The following is a 17,744-nucleotide window of genomic DNA, read 5'->3' as shown; positions in this document are numbered from 1 at the left end:
TGACCCATCAGTTTCTTTTGGAACTTCGACCCAACAATTTCTTCGACTTGCCCAGCAATTGTAGAAACCCTAACACAAGAGAGAGGGAGAAGCCCAAAACTTCAATCTTTCTCTTCTTCTTCTTTTTCGTCCTTTTCCAGCTTCTATCTTGAGGAAATTGAACTTGCTTGAGTGTGTGTCCAAATGAGGTCGAGTTTCTTCTTTTATATAGGCTTTTGAGGGGTACAAATTATCTTTAGGCCAACTTGTCCCTTCATGTAGGAGACATGATCTTTGCAACTTGACGAGGTCTTGGAGGGTCTTTTGACTCTATTTTGACTCAAATAAATTCTTTTTACAATATGTAACATGCCCAAAAAGGGTCTTTCATACATGACAACGACTTTCTTGACTTGTAGACTTAATGACAAGCCCTAGAAGCTCTCAATGGGAGCTTGACCTATAAAATAAATTTCCTTGGGCATGAAATCCATTCCTTAAGAATAACACTAATAAATTTATTTATTTTTCATTACATCAAATTCATAAAATCATGATTACATATGTCATTATGAAGACCAAACCTCGTTACATATTTCAACACTTTTTGAGGTGGTTTTGCAAGAAATTAGGACTTGTTTCCCTACCAAAACAACCTCCCTTGGCTATAAAACCAACCCTCTCCCCTCTTAAACCTTAAACCTAAATAAAAAAACCTAACTAAACCCTAATAATGTTGGAAATCAATGGTAATGTTAAATTATCGAAAGTAAAAGTCGACATTTCCTATTTCCTTTCTCTTTCGTTTCTAAAAGTTGACATTTCATTTCTCTCCTTATTAAAAGTTTCGTACAACCTAGCCCTAATTTACTGATTTTGACCCTAACTGACCAATCAAATCTCAAACACACAATGTGAGTCCGGGACCCACCATGTTGATTTTTGAGGTAGTTTTGGAGGAAAGCATGGGTTGTTTCCCTCCTAAAATAGCCCCCCAATCCTTCCCCTCCTAAATGTTAGTTTTTGTAGCATTGGATGTGTTCTAACCATGAAATTTGGTGGAGAGGCTAAAATACATGAGATCTCCAAAACCCAGAAATTGTTTATGGAAATTCCACCTAGAAGTGTCTCAATTAGAATATTAACCTTTTTTTAATATTTCCTAAATCTAAACTTAAGCAATATGGTTAATTAATCAATATTAATTGAGATAGGGTGAAAATCATCTAGAAACTCACACAGATCGATCCAGAAATGATCTGAACCGTCGATTAAGATTTAATCTTGGTCGTTGGGGTAACAACAGGAAACTATAAGAAGGGTTCGATGTGGTGATGGAGAATACACCAATGCAGATACTCAGTTGCCCAAACAATTTGATTTTCTCAGTGGCAGAGATTCAACAGAGAAGATAGAGCCAGAGGGTGAGTAGCAGATGGTAGACAAGGTTAGCAGCATTCCAAGAGGAAATATTCCAGTCTCGGGAAGAGACAGTGAGAGGAAGGCCGAAATGCCCAGAGGTTCTGCGCAAGCACTACGCAAAGGGTGACACAGAAGGTTCAGTGTGTGGCTAGGGAGGCAATTTTGGTGGTAGAAATTTACTGTGCAGTGAGAGAAAAATCTCACAATAATTTTGCTAGTCTTTTCCTCAAATTAGATTGCCAGTAGAGCATCTAAATTATTGTACTTAGAATTGTTGCTGAAGAATAATAATAAAACCCTCATCTGCTACACTGGTTTTCCCACATTGGGTTTTTCCGAGAACAATTGTCCAAAAATAACTGTGTCAAAATTCTTATGCGTGTGCTAGAATTTCTCAATTTCCAGTATTTTATTTTCCGCAGTATTTTTATGGTGAAAATTGCAGTTGTGGTTTTATTCATTCTTTGTCGTAGCAAATAAACTACATAATTTAATCTACAGCTAGGAGAATAATTTCCAGTTGCTACAATAGATGAAATTTTCACATGGTATTAGAGCTAGTTTAGCAGATTGGTAGCTCAGATCGAAGAAGTAGGAATTTCGTTGTTCAGAGGGAGCAGCAGTAGAAAATTCGCAGAGATTGCACAGATTACCTAGTCAATCAATACGAATTGCTTGGGAAATTCAATTTTCAATTGCATGTGGTAGAAAAAGATCGATTTCCAGAGATTAATAATGCCAGCAGGTAGAGGGAGCAGCAACAGAGTTATTTTCGAGAGTAGATTATTGATTTGTGGCACAGAGGGTTTTCCAGAAGTTTGCAGTAGCAGAATCAATGCCGAGGGAAAGAGGAATAGCACACACTATGGCCATGGATCGATTTGATATTTAGGGAGCTTCAAAGTTTTCTTCCATATTGGAGGGTGAATTTGTTTGCTTATGAGCCTCAGCTTCACAGGGTGTCTGGTATATAGGCAATGGAGCGTCAGCTCATATGACGGGGGTTAGAGAATATTTCTCTAGCGACAAGGAGGAGCAGATGGACTTCTAGATTATGCTGGGAAACAGAGCTAAGTGTACTCCAGTAGGGAGAGGTACCATCGATTTTCAGAGCACACAGTATGGCCATTGATTGATTTGATATTCAGGGAGCTTCAAATTTTTCTTCTAGAATGGAGGATGAATTTGCTTGCTTATGAGCCTCAGCTTCACAAGGTGTCTGGTATATAGGCAATGGAGCGTCAGCTCATATGATAGGGGTTAGAGAATATTTCTTTAGCTACAAGGAGGAGCAGATGGACTTCTAGATTACGATGGGAAACAAAACTAACTGTACTCGAGTAGGGAGAGGTACCATCGATTTTCAGAGGGAATCGAGAGCAAGCACTAGCGCTATAGATGTACTGCATGTGTGAAGATTGGGTATGAACCTGATTTCAGTATCCAAGTTACAAGATAAGGGATATGATATCCACTTCGTAGGGAAGAGAGTGTTTATTAAACACTCAAGCTGGAAGAAGGTAAGATAGATTGGAGTCTAAAGCAATAGATTGTACAGGTTGCAGCTCGACTCTCCAATGGCACTGATAGGCAGTGACAATAGCGGTGGGAAGGATCTGAATGAGTTATGGCATAGGAGAATGGGACATCTACACCATGGAGCACTCAAGATGCTCAAGGAAATAGTAATAGGGGTTCCAAAACTTGGCACAAAACACAATGATGTGTGCAAAGGATGCGTACTTGGGAAGAATGTTAAGGCAACATTCCCAATAAGTGACGACAAAGCAGATGGCGTGTTAGGACTTATACATTCAGATATTTGTGGCCTGATGTCCACTAGAGCTCTCAATGGTGCCGAATACTTCGTCACCTTTATTGATGACCATTCCAGGAAAACCTGGATCTACTTCTTGAAGACCAAAGATGAGGTCTTCAATAGTTTTGAAGAGTTTAAGACTCTCGTGGAGAATGCGACAGGGAAGAAGATCAAGGTGTTTCGCTCAGATAATGGTGGAGAATATATTGATAAGGACTTCATTGGTTTTTGTGCAAAGGAAGGCATCAGAAGAGCATGGACAACCCCGTATAATCCACAGTGGAATGGAGTAGCAAAACGGATAAACAAAACCATAGTTGGGACTACAAAGGCTATGTTATATGACCAGGATTTGCCCAGGCTTCTATGGGCAGAGGCATGTAACACGGTAGTGTATATTTAGAATAGGACTCCTCATAGAGCATAGGGAAGAAAATGTCGAAAGGGTTCTTCACAGGGAAGAAGCCAGAAGTTAGTCACTCCAGCATCTTTGGCAACATTGCTTATTGCCATGTGCTAGATGAAAGCGTACCAAATTGGATCAGACTATAGAGAAGGGGTTTCTCTTTGGGAATAGAGAAACCTCAAAGGCATACACGATCTACATTCCTAGCAGTATAGGAAGATTGTGGTTAGACAAGACGTGAAGTTCATGGAGGACCGAGCTTTCAGAAAATCTCATGAGATGCCTGCAAGTGATCAGAATCAGTCAACAGAAGCTCCTTTGGTCCAACAGCAGGGGCAGCCAGTGGAACCGGCAGGAGAACAGTCACAGGGATCGAATACAGTGACTAGTACCAGCATTTCCTCAGGTGCAGGAGATCCGGAAAGTTCTCACAAGACGGAGCAGTAGAGTCATGATGAAGAGGAGTTGGTTGAACCTACCACCACTAGTGGTCGAGCCAACAAAGAGGTCCGTCAGACATTGAGAGATGCAAGGGAGTTTATTGGAACTCCTAGAATGAACAAAAGAATGCGCAGACAGCATGATAGTTACCAAGCATTGGTGGCTCATGTTGTAGAACCTCCCAACTTTCAGGAGGTCGCACAACATCAAGTGTGGGTAGACACCATGGTAGAAAAGTATAGCTCTATCATGACGAATGATGTTTGAGAGGTGGTGCCAAGGCCTGAAGACAGGTCAGTTGTAGGTTCTAGATGGATCTACAAGATCAAGTATGTTGCAGATGGCAGTGTGGAAAAGTACAAGTCTAGGTTTGTGGCAAAGGGGTATGCACAGAAAGAAGGGATAGATTATGAGGAGACCTTCGCTCCAATTGCCAAATACACCTCTATCCAGTTATTTATATCCCTAGCAACTCAAATGGGATGGCAAATTCACCAGATGGACGTCAAGACAACGTTCTTGAATGGGGTGATAGAGGAAGAATTGTACATAGAACAACCAAAGGGCTTCAAGACTCATGAGAGGCGCACTCATGTGTGCATACTAAAGAAAGCTCTATACAAACTCAAGCAAGCTCCCAAGGCAAGGTATGGTCGAATTGACAGCTACTTGCACAGATGGGATTCGTCAATATTGACGCAAATCCCAACCTTTACTATTTCATGGTAGAGAGCGAGCCACTCATCCTAGTTTTGTATTTGGAAGATCTTTTTTTGACAAGATCATTAGAGCTCATAGAGGACTACAAAAGGAACCTAGCAGCAGAGTTTGATATAAGGATTTGGGGTTGATGCACTATTTCCTAGGATTGGAAGTGTGGCAGAAGGATGGGGAGATCTTCCTTGGGCAAGGAAGATACACTACAAATATTTTGAAGAGGTTCAGAATACAGGATTGTAGATCCATGTCTACGCCCATGATCACCAATTGGAAGAAGATAGATGCATCAGATGACTAGGATGTTGACTCCACCTTGTATAGATAGCTTATTGGGTATCTCGTGTATATGGACAACACTAGGCCGGATATTTGCTTCGCAGTCAATATTCTCAGTCCATGGTAAAGCCGAAGAGGGTACATTAGGCAACAGCGAGGCATATTCTGAGGTATGTGTGCAACACAATCGAGTTTGGGTTGAGCTATACCCGAGGGGATGACGCCAGACTATGTGGGTTCACAAAAGCAGATTGGCCAAGCAGTTCAATAGACAGGAAAAGTACCTACAGGTACTGCTTCAAAGTTGGATCAAGGATGGTTTCCTGATGCAGCAAGAAGTAAAAGTCGATAACTCTAAGCTTTGCAGAAGCATAATACATGGCAGCAAGCACAGCTACGTGTGAAGCTATATGGCTTCAGAAGCTGCTAGTAAACTTGTTCAGACAGAGAATGGAGGCGACTACCGTCTACTGTGATAATCAAAGTTGCATCAAACTCTCTGAGAATCCAGTGTTTCATGACAAGTCGAAACACATAGATATTCAATGTCATTTCATCAGAGATTGTGTATAGCATGGGGCGGTCCAGCTACAGTATGTTCCCACAGAAGAGCAAGTTGCAGACATACTCACAAAATCTCTAGGGAGAGCTAAGCTCGTTTATTTCTGAGAATAGATGGGTATGGTGGAGAACCCATTCCAGTAGCAGGGAAAGATTTTCAGTTGTAGATGTTGCAGTTGCAGCAGCAACAGATGAGAGGCAGTTGCAGTGTTGGTAGCAGTATGGGAGTGTCAGCAGCAGCACAGATACAGCATCAGAGTTGCGCAGTAATTGGTGGGCAGCAACAGCCAAACATCAGCAGTGCGATAGGAGATAATACAAAAAACAGTGTTGTGATAGGGTGTGTAGCGCTTAAACACATTCCTCGCAAAGAGGGAGCGTTAGTTTTTGTAGCATCATATGTGTTCTAGCCACGAAATTTGGTGGAGAGGCTAGAATGAATGATATATCCAAAACTTAGGAATCGTTTCTAGAAATTCCACCTAGAAGTGTCTCAATTATATTATTAACCATTTTTTTAATATTTCCTAAGTCTAAACTTAGGGAATATGGTTAATTAATCAGTGTTAATTGAGATAAGGTGAGAATCATCTAGAAACTCACAGAGATCGATCCAGAAATGATCTGAACCATACATTAAGATTTTATCTTGACCGTTGGAGTCCCTGTTGATTTGGGGTAGCATCGAATGTGCTCTAGGCCTCAAGATTTGCAGAAAATCTTAGACATGTGCATTCTCCAATACCCAGAAATCGTTTTGGGAAATTCCACCCTGAGACAGTTTTATTAAAATAATTAATTAATTTTAATGGGACCGTAAGTCTAAACTTAAAAAATTAAAATAATTAATGTGTATTAATCTAGATTGTGGGTGAAACTTTGAGAAGAAGGCAGAGATCAAGTCAAATGATCCTAGCCATTGATTAGAATCTAATATGGGTCGTTGATTGATCAACGAGAAGATTATAAGAGGAGGCTTGATGGGCACTTGGAGAAGACACCAGAGGAATATACTCAATTACCTGGGTAAGATCGATTTTCTCACTGGTCGAAGTTCGACAAGAGAAAATCGAATCAGAGAGAGAGTTGCACGTGAGAAAGGAAGAGAGGGCATCAGCATCTTCAGAGAGTGCAAGGCAGCAAGATTCAGAGCAAGAACAGGGTGACGCCAAAAGAGGCAGCATAGAGGCAGATTGACGCAGAGCCTACGTGGGCAGCGCAGAGGCAGATTGATGCAGAGCCTGTGTGGGCAGCTTTACGCTTAGCCAGTGTGAGAAGTTTGACGCAGAAGGATTCCGGGGAAGAGGAAGTACTTCACATGGATCATAAATTTGTTAGGAAGCGTCTGTAAAAAATTTCACTCCTATTTTGTTGGTTGTAATTTGTACACGAGAATTTGTTGAAGAATAATAAAACCCTCATCTACTGCACTGGTTTTCCCACATTGAGTTTTTCCGAGGACGATTGTCCAAAAATAACTGCGTCATTGCGATTGTATTTGTGCCAGTATTTTCCTTACATTTAATTCTTGCAATATTTTAATTGTGAAAGCTGTAGTAGAATATATTTCGATATTTATTGTAAGAACACTATGAATAACTTATTTCTGAGATAATAAGTAGAAGAAATAATATTAATCATTGCAGTAAGACTTCTATTTAGAAATTTTCACATGGTATCAGAGTTAAGGGAAAGCAGAAGGAAGAAGTCGTAAGAACCAGCGTTGAAAGGAGAAAGGAATTTGAAATTCCTACAGGGGCAGTGATTCGAATCTCCAAGGGACTTGCGTAGTTCAAAGCCAAAAGGATTGAATTTCGTGGGAAAACTCTCTCTAAGTGAGTCGATAGAGAGGTGAGTCTTTCTAATCGAAATTTGTCAGTGGTAGAAGGGAGAGGACAGCATAAAATTCAGTAAGAAGGGTTGTCTCAAGTGGGACACATTTTTACCTGCAGTAGTTGCTGGGACAGGTTAGCATCAGAAATTGGCACAATTTGGATACTCAAAATGTCTCAGATTTATCTACCAGACTAGATGAAGAATTCGCATGCCTAGCAAATTCAGCGTCAGCAGATGTTTGGTACATTGATAGCGGGGCTTCAGCTCATATGACTGGAGTACGAGAACATTTCTCGAGCTATCAAGAAGAACAAATGGACTTCCAAATTACTATGGGAAACAGAACGAAATGTACTCTAGAAGGGAGAGGCACCATAGCATTTCAGACGGAAGCAGGGACCAGCGTCCGAGCCACCAATGTTTTGCATGTACTAGGATTAGAAATGAGCTTGATTTCAGTGTCCCAGTTACAAGACAAGGGATACGATGCATACTTCATGGGGAAGAAAGTATACGTCAAGCGTCCAGGCTGGAAGAAGAAAAGGAAAATTGAGATTCAAAGCAACAAGTTGTATATATTGCAGCTTGAGTCACCAATGGCACTGATAGGCAGCAACTATAATGGTGAGAAGGAGCAAAATGAATCATGGCACAGGCGAATGGGGCATTTACGCCATGGAGCACTAAGGATGCTCAGAGACACTGTTACAGGAGTATCAGTCCTTAGTAGTGAACATGATGACTTATGCAGAAGATGTGTACTAGGGAAGTACGCTAAAGCAGCATTTTTCATAAGTAACAATAGAGCAGAATCTGTATTAGGATTAATACACTCAAATATTTGTGGTCCTACGTCCACAAGAGCTCTTAATGGTGGCGAATACTTCGTTATCTTTATCGATGATCACTCCAAAAAAACCTAGATCTATTTCTTAAAGACCAAGGATGAGGTCTTTGTTCGTTTCCGAAAGTTTAAAGCTCTTGTTGAAAATATGACAGGGAAAAAAATAAATGTATTGCGTTCAGATAATGGTGGAGAATACATGGACAAAGACTTCACAGATTGCTGTGCAAAGGAGGGCATCAAAAGAGAGTGGATATCTCCATATAATCCGAAGCAGAATGGAGTAGCAAAACGGAAAAATAGAACTATTGTTGGGGCAGCCAAAGCTATGTTGTATGATCTAGATCTACCTAGGTATCTATGGGCATAAGCTTGCAACACAGCAATGTCTATCGAGAATAGAACACCTCATAGAGCATTGGGGAAGAAAACGCCTGAAGGGGTCTTCACAGGGAAGAAGTTGGAAGTCAGTCATCTCAGGATATTCAGAAGTGTGGCTTATTGTCACATTCCAGACGAGAAGCGCAATAAACTGGATCAAACTGCAGAAAATGGGTATCTCGTGGGATACAGTGAGACCTCAAATGCATACAGAATCTACATTCCTAACAGCAGGAAGATTGTAGTGAGACGAGATGCAAAGTTCATGGAGGACAGAGCTTTCAGGAAATATCGTGAGATGCCTGCAGAAGATCAGTCAGGAGATGTTCCATTAATCTAAGAGCAGCAGGGGTAGCAAGGAGGATAGACACCTGGATCAAGTATAGTGACTAGTACTAGTATCTCCTCAGAAGGAGGAAATGTAGATAGTTCTCAGCAGATGGAACGACAGGATCAGGGGGAGTTGGTTGAGCCTCCCACCACCAATGGTAGAACCAATAAAGAAGTACAATAGACATTGAGGAACGCAGAGGAGTTTGTTGGAGCTCTTAGAACCGAGAAAAGGTTGCGTAGACAACCTAATAGATACCAAGCATTGGTAGCTCAGGTTGAAGAACCCTCTAGCTTTCAGGAAGTTGTTCAACACCAAGTATGGGTGGGATGCCATGGTAGAAGAATACAACTCCATCATGACGAATGATGTATGGGAAGTAGTACCTAGACCAAAAGATAGATTAGTTGTAGCATCACAATGGATCTACAGGATCAAGTATGTTGCAGATGGTAGTATAGAGAGGTACAAGGCAAGGTTCGTGGCAAAGGGGCATGCTCAGAAAGAAGGAATAGACTATGAAGAGACCTTCGCCCTAGTTTCTCGATACACCTCTATTAGATTCGTTATATCCCTAGCAGCTCAAATGGGATGGAAGATTCACCAGATGGATGTCAAGACAACGTTCTTGAACGGGGTGATAGAAGAAGAGGTGTATATAAAACAACTTGAAGGCTTCGAAACTCATGAGAAGAGAACTCATGTTTGCGGATAAAAGAAAGCCCTGTATGGGCTCAAGCAGGAACCCAGAGCATGGTATGATCGGATTGATAATTACTTGCAGCAGTTGGGATTTTTCAAGAGCTAGATAACCGGATTCGCCCTAGAGGCCCTTGAATCCTGAATCCAGCGAATCCGACACGATTCGGTCCGGATTCGTGTCCAAATCATGACACGTCGTGTCCTTTTCTGACTCGTCGAATCCGAGGTCGTGTCACGATTTTCAAAAGCGTGTCGCAATTTTGGGAATCGTGTCCTGTTTCCAGGACTCGCTAATCTCAGCGCAGGTATGAAAAGGGCGTGTTTGCTCATTAATATTTTCTTTTGGCAAGTGATTTGTGCTATTGGAAAGTGATTTGTGCTGTTGGAGCAGGGAGTATAGCATTCAGCAAGGAGAATCAACCACCAGTCCACCAGGTATGTGCATTTGCAGCGTTTCTGAACTCACTATTCAGTGTTTGTATCAATGACTGAACAATGACTTGACTTGGTAAAAGTTTAAAACCCGGTGTTCATATCCATTCAAACTACACATTGCCAAGAAGTGCGCTCATTATGTTTGATACCAAACTTCAGATAACTAACCTCTGAACTCATTGTTCAGTGTTTGTATCAATGACTGAAGAATGACTTGACTTGGTAAAAGTTTAAAACCCGGTGTTCATATCCATTCAAACTACACATTGCCAAGAAGTGCGCTCATTATGTTTGATACCAGACTTCAGATAACTAACCTATGCGGCTATGCCTGAATTTTGAAAGTGAAAGGTTAATCCGATGCCATGCTTTTGAAAGTTAACCTGCATAAAACATGCCAGACTGTTCTAAACCTGAATAGCTACCAATTTACAATAGTATGGACCCTGCAGTTGTTAGGAATGGGGTCGATTTGTAGTGAAATTCAAATAACTTTATATATGAACAGTGGAATCTATTTAATTATGTGTATTCAAAAGACAAATCTGAAATCATTCATGAGGAAAAGAAATTGAAAAAAAAAAGGGAAGAGCAAAGTTGAAGCTATGGATTTGTATGATAATAAGAGCCTTGAATTTAAATTAGGCAATAAGTTTTAACTTTTGGCTTGCCTCTTCATAACCAATGCTTGGACTCTTAACAGTGAATACTAATAGTAATAAGTAATAAACCAAATTAAAGCACAGCCAACAGAAAATATATGAAGTAACCAATTTTTTCCAAATGTGGGAGTATTGTGCGACAACGAGTGATAATGGGGAACCCAGGTCCCAGCCATCAAATATACATAAAGAAATTAAGAATGTTTGGAACTGGCAGCCAATTCAAAAGTTATTTCACTAAATTTTTCAAAATCTTTTCATGGAACAGATCAGCAACATCAGTGTATTAAGGCCAACAAATCACAAATATAAGTTACAGAAAAGATCCATAAACGTAATGATTATTCATGATGAAATCTCTCATTCTTTTGATGGAACTAACAGGAATTATGATGCATTTGTCTTCCAGCATTATCAGCCAGCATCTAAAAGAAAAAAATAAAGAAATCTCTTGACAGATAATGGTCTACTAAAGCTATTGAATAGATTAACTGAGTACAACATTGGTTGGTCTTTGGTAAGAAATATCTAATTTTTAATATATATATATATAATAAAATAACATATAACAAATCCTAACGTGTCTGTTCCGGGGGGTCAGCGTGTCCAAATCCGACACCACGAATCTCGAATCCTACGTGTCCCGAATCCCCGTGTCAGGTGACTTAGGTCAAGAGTGATGTCGACCCCAATCTCTACTATTTGATGGTAGAGAATGAGCCACTTATTATGGTATTATATGTAGATGACCTATTCCTAACTAGGTCATCCAGGCTCATCCAGGATTGCAAGAAGAATCTTGAAGTTGAATTCGACATGAAGGACATGGGGTTGATGTATTATTTTCTAGGGTTGGAAGTTTGGCAGAAGAATGGGGAGATCTTCCTTGGACAAGGAAGATACACTACAGAAATTCTGAAGAGATTCAGAATGCAGGATTGTCGACCCATGGCTACTCCCATGATCACCAATTGGAAGAAAATACATGCATCAGGAGACAAGGAAGTAGAATCCACCTTGTACAGGCAACCCACTGGGTCGCTCATGTATCTGGTCAACGCTAGGCTAGACATTTGCTTTGTTGTCAACACTCTTAGTCAATTCATGGTGGAACCAAAAAGGGTGCATTGGACAGCAGCTAGGCACATTCTTAGGTATGTGCGAGGAACAGTCTGATATGGGTTGCTATATTTAGATAGATAATTAGAAAATGATGGCGTTGAATCCATGTTGCCTATAAAGGTAAAACATTTTTATGGATATGCAATCATACTTTGAATTTGTTTGTTTTGTTTCTATCGTTGAATGAATGAATACATAATGTATATATATGCGTAGAAGATTTAGATCTTCCTTGAGGCTATTAGGTGATCCACAAAGATATTTTTAACAAGTGTAAGGTTAAATTGGATTGCACAAAGTACATAACAATAGTTGGTTCTTCATTCTAATGGCTTGTTTGATAATTACTTTAATACCAGCATAGATCCATCTTAAATACAGATCTAACATGAGCCTAGAGGGATCCAATTTCTTCACGTGCAAATTATTTTGAGTTGACATTATTTAAATGTTTTGTATAGTTATTGATTTATCTTTTATTTTTAGATTTTTATTGTTTATTTTTATTTTGAGAGAGATGAGAAAATTTTCAACTTTGATGACGGAGGAACTAGGCTGTAGAATGAGCATGGATGTAGAATGAGCCTCTATGCTCAATAATATATGTAATATATTCTCTTAATTTATGTGGAATAATGTGCTATAGAAATAAAGCTTTGATAGATCTAGGATGGTATTTTTAGAAATAAATAAGCTTAACTATTAAAGTGAGCTAGGGTGAAGAGAGGAGCTCGGAGAAATATTAAGAAAATGTAATTATTGCATTTTAAATCTCTCGAGGTGCAAACCTTTCTTCAAGTTTTGCACTCAACAAAGAGGTTTGCACCTCAAGAAATTTAGTCCCTCTGGGCGCTTGATAGATTGGAGCTAAAATGGATCTTGGGTGGTACATACTAATAATTAGATTGATTTTTAAATAGGGCCGATATTAGATTAAAAATGTTAAATGTTAAACATTATGTTTACATTTACATTTACATGTTTATGTTTTTATGTGAGATCTACCCCATACTCGGTTGTTTACATTTACATTTACATTTACATGTTTAACTTTTTATGTGAGATTTACCCCATACTGTGTTGTTTACATTTACATTTACATTTTTAAGTGAGATCTCCCCTATATTTGACCCAATATTTCCCTCAACTCGTCCACTTTTTATGTAATTTTTTTTTATATGTGAAGTTTAAAAGTAACAAGCTCAACTATAAAATTAGCAGGGGTGGGTGGAACATCAGGTTGAATGGGTTCACAATGCAGATTGGGCAGGTAGTTCAGTAGACCCAAAAAGTACCTCGAGGTACTATTTTAGTGTTGGATCAGGGATGATATCTTGGTGCAGCAGGAAGCAGAAATTGGTAGCTTTGAGCTCAACAGAAGCAGAATATATGGCAGCCAGCGCAGCTACATGCAAAGCCATATGGCTCAGAAAATTACTTGTGAGCTTGTTCATAAAAAGGATGGAAGCGATCAAGGTTTACTATGATAATCAGAGTTGTATCAAACTCTCTAAGAATCCAATATTTCATGATCAGTAGAAACACACAGATCGTTGTCACTTTATTAGAGACTGTGTTCAGCGTGGGATAGTACAGCGACAATATGTCCCCACAAGAGAGCAGGTAGCCGATATACTCACAAAGGCTCTCGGAAGAGCTAAGTTAACTAAGTTCAAAGAGCAAATGGGTATCATAGAAAATCCATTTCAGTAGCACCAATAGTTTGCAATGTAGGGACAGTTGGCAGTGGCAGTGCTAGCAGTAGCACAAATGTAGAAAATCAAATGGAGTTGCAATACGGATGCAGTGTTGACAATGGCAGGTTCAGCACAGTGTGTCAGACATCAGCATCACAAGGGCCGATGTTTCAAAGTCAAAGCAGTATGCAATAGCGTATATTGCTAGAGCACATTCCTCGCTCAGACGGAGTGTTGATTTGGGGTAGCATCGGATGTACTCTAGGCCTCAAAATTTGTAGGAAGGCTTAGACACATGCATTCTCCAATACCCAGAAATCATTTTAAGAAATTCCACCCGGAGACGGTTTTATTAAAATAATTAATTATTTTTAATGGGACCCTAAGTCTAAACTTAGGAAATTAAAATAATTAATGGGTATTAATCTAAACTGTGGATGAAACTTCTAGAAGAATGTGGAGATCAAGTCAAATGATCCTAGCCATTGATTAGAATCTAATCTGGGTCGTTGATTGATCAACGAGAGGATTATAAGAGGAGGCTTGATTGGCACTTGGAGAACACACCAAAGGAGGATACTCAGTTACCCAAGTAAGATCGATTTTCTAACTAGTCAAAGTTTGACAAGAGAAAATCGAATTTGAGGGAGAGTTGCAGGTGAGAAAGGAAAAGAGATCATCAGCGTCTTTAGAGAGTGCAAGGCAGCAAGACGCAGAGTAGGAATAAGGTGACGCGTAAATAGGCAGCGCAAAGGCAGATTGATGCATAGCCTGCGTGGGCAGCGTGACGCTGGGCCAGTGTGAGAAGTTTGACGCAGAGGGATGCAGAGGGATTTCGAGGAAGAGGAAGTACTTCACTTGGATCAAAAATTTGTCAGGAAGCATCTGTAAAATTTCTCACTTATGTTTTGTTGGTTGCAATTTGTACATGAGAATTTGCTGAAGAATAATAAAACCCTCATCTGTTGCACCGGTTTTCCCACATTGGGTTTTTCCGGGGACGATTGTCCAAAAATAATTGTCATTGTGATTGTATTTGCGCCAGTATTTTCCTTCCATTTACTTTCTACAATATTTTAATGTGAAGGTTGCAGTAGAATATATTTCGATATTTGTTGTAAGAATACTGTGTATAACTCATTTCTGAGATAATAAGTAGAGGAAATAATATTAATCACTACAATAGGACTTCTATTTAGAAATTTTCACAATCCCAACGGAAAGATATAAGAAATGATCGATGTGGTGATGGAGAATACACCAGTGCAAATACTCAGTGTCCCAGGCAATTTGATTTTCTCATTGCCAAAGATTCAGCAGAGAAAATAGAGCCAGAGGGTGAGTAGTAGGTGATAGAGGAGGTTAGCAGCATTCCAGAAGGAAATATTCCAGTCCCAAAAAGAGGCAGTGAGAGGAAGGCCGAAATCCCCAGAGGTTCTGCACAAGCACTACGCAAAGGGTGACACAAAAGGTTCAGCGTGTGGCTAGGGAGGCAATTTCGATGGCAAAAATTTGTTGTGGGCTGAGAAAATTCTCACAATAATTTTGCCAATATTTTCCTCAAATTAGATTGCCAGTTGAGCATCTAAATTATTGTACTCATAATTGTTGTTGAAGAATAATAATAAAACCCTCATCTGCTGCACCAGTTTTCCCACATTGGGTTTTTCCAAGGACAATTGTCCAAAAATAATTGTGTCAAAATTCTTATGTGTGTGCTAGAATTTCTCAGTTTCCAATATTTTATTTTCCATAGTATTTTTATGGTGAAAATTGCAGTTGTGATTTTATTCATTGTTTGTCATAGCAAATAAACTGCATAATTTAATTTACAGTTAGGAGAATAATTTCCAGTTGCTGCAATAGATGAAATTTTCACACTAAAACCTAAACCTAAACAAAAAACCTAATTCGATCCTAGCAATGTTGGAAATCAATGGTAATGTTAAATTCTTAAGGTAAAAGCATAAAAAGGAAAGATAAATGAAATTTCAACTTTTAAAAAGGAAAGATAAAGGAAATAAGAATTGTTAACTTAAAAGGATAAAAAGGAATGATAAATGAAATGTCCACTTTTAAAAAGGAAAGATAAAGGAAATAGGGAGAGTCAACTTCCACATAAATTTTTAACATTACCATTACTTGTTTCGGGATGTTTCAAAAATGGTTCCAACCTTACCAGATTTCATGTGGAGAAAATAGAATTTAGTATTCCACTCAAAATTCAATAGCCTTAATAGTTGGCAAGATTTTAGGATTGGTGGGATTGAAACATTTTTATTGAATTCTATCATTTAAGAGGCCATGACCCATGGGATTGGCATTTAATTAAGAGCACAAAGGCCTTTATGTACCTTGATGTTGGTGGTATTGATTATTGAGATCCTCTAGCATTGGTTGTATTGATTGTTGGAGACCTCTACCATGACCTTAACAAAAATTTACCCTTCACCCAAATAAAAATAATTGGTTAAATATTTTCTACCATTTAAGAGGCCATGACCCATGGGATTGGCATTCAATTAAGAGCACAAAGGCCTTTATGTACCTTGATGTTGGTGGTATTGATTGTTGAAATCCTCTAGCATTGGTTGTATTGATTGTTGGAGACCTCTACCATGACCTTAACAAAATTTACCCTTCACCCAAATAAAAATAATTGGTTAAGCTTTTTCTACCATATTATAAGGTCGAGAAGACAAACCCTTCACTCAAACCAAAATTATTGGTTAGACATGTTAAGATTTTTCAATTTCTACCATATTAAAAGGCTAAGGAATCCAATTCCTTAAAAGAGTCTGAATGATCCAGGTGGATATTGGTGGCCACCTGCCTATTCCACCTAGAACTCTAGTCGGTTTCATCATTTTCCTTGTTTATAGCAACATTTACTATTTTTCGCAATTTTTCGGGTCATGAACTTCCAGAGCAGTTTTGACCCCCCAAACAACGTTATTTTGAGGTCTGCAACAAGTCTGCAGCAGGCCCGTAGCCGTGGGCAGGAGGCTGCAGCAAATCCTGTAGTACTCAAAGAGATCTTTCGAACGACATATCGTATGCGCCAAACGAAGGTAATATGACCAAGTTACAACCCTGAGAAGTTGGTTGCCCAACTAACCCCAACGGGGCCCACAAACTCTTGGTGTTCCATCTCGTGGGGTTAGGATTTTGGTTGTTTAAAGTTTTCCCTTGTTCAATAATAAAAAGGCCCTTGAGCCTCATTGTAACACAGTTCAGAGGCATGTAGTTGCCACATCTCTTCTCAAAGATAAGTTACCATCACTCGAGCTAGTTTATTTCTATTTCTCTATGTAGGCATATTTCAGTTCTTTGATATTAATGAAATGAAGTTTTATTTATGCTACGTCTTTGTGTTTATGTGTATATCTGTATTTTGTTGCATTCTTGCGTAAGTCTGGATCAGTGGTATCAGAGCGGTCAGTTTTGTCTATGTTTTTCTTTGCATGACCCCAATGAGGTCAGGGTATAAGGAGTTAGGGCTCAAATCGGTTGAACCTTTGCAAGACTAGTCTCGCAAACCCCGAAGGCCTCCCATGGCGGAAGAAAAGAAAGATGAGGGGGCAGGAGATCCTTTCAAAATATTGCTCAAGGAAGCCCTCGAGCAACAAAGAAAAACGATGATGGATAACTTTGCCCAAACCCTTCGTCATCTGCCCACAAGTGACGCATCTTCATCCAGCAACAACTTTGGAGGCGCCACTCCTTTTAAGGTACAGGTTATCTTTGACATTCTCATATTTGAAGGCCAGATAGATGCAGACATCATAAATAGATAGTTAAACCTGTTGGAAGGATATTTTTTAGTTCATGACTTTTTCAATCGGGAAAGGATTACTTTCGCACTCCTCAAAGTCGCCCCACATGTCAAGGACTAGTGGGAAACCTATTGTGAACAAAAGGATGAGGGAATCCTCATTGTTTTCAGCCACACCCACTTGGAATTCTTTTCAAATCGCCATCAAGGAACAATATTACCCTACCAGGAGCTATGAAGATAAATACATAGAGTGTACCACACTGCGGCAGGGAAGGGACCAAAATGTGTCGAAGATCACAAATGTTTTCCATACCCTCCGCACGAAGTTGGAT

This window comes from Pinus tabuliformis, chromosome Q (genome assembly GCF_031772625.1).
Source record: "Pinus tabuliformis cultivar Carrire ecotype Pingquan chromosome Q, CPIR1, whole genome shotgun sequence".
Taxonomy (NCBI): domain Eukaryota; kingdom Viridiplantae; phylum Streptophyta; class Pinopsida; order Pinales; family Pinaceae; genus Pinus; species Pinus tabuliformis.
Note: the sequence above shows the minus strand (reverse complement) of the source record.